Source organism: Brassica oleracea, chromosome C2, assembly GCF_000695525.1.
Source record: "Brassica oleracea var. oleracea cultivar TO1000 chromosome C2, BOL, whole genome shotgun sequence".
Taxonomy (NCBI): domain Eukaryota; kingdom Viridiplantae; phylum Streptophyta; class Magnoliopsida; order Brassicales; family Brassicaceae; genus Brassica; species Brassica oleracea.
The window spans coordinates 52,850,101-52,850,641 of NC_027749.1; positions in this window are offsets into that span (position 1 = coordinate 52,850,101).

Here is a 541-nt window from a genome sequence, read left to right on the forward strand (position 1 = left end):
TGAACTATTTTAAACAGGGCCGAGTTATACTCGTCCACGGACTTGAAGTCATGGATTATGAGATTCCTCCAATCATACATAGCCTTTGGAAATAACACCGTTCTCTGGTGATCATATCGCGTTTTCAACTCTGTCCAAAGGTCTAGAGGATTCACAATAGTCAAATAGACTCTCAAGAAGAAGATGACGTATAATTAATATAGCTCCATATCTATCTTTCTCACTTGCATTATTGCCCTCGCTAATACATTCACCGAGTCCCTTGGATTTTAGGATGATCTTAGCATCAAGTGCCCATTGCAAGTAATTATCTCCAGAGAGATTTAGGGCAGCAAAATCCAAGTTGTTGATTTTCGACATCTGAAATCATATGTTTCATAATTTAGATTTAAAAGTGTTCAAGCGAATGTAATCAATATGCTCAAGCAATCCAGATTCTAGGTATGATGTAAATAGGTCATTCGTATATGATGCATACATGTTCAATCTTAGCATTCGGATTCTATATGCAATCAGTTCGTACTATTATGCATGCATGATG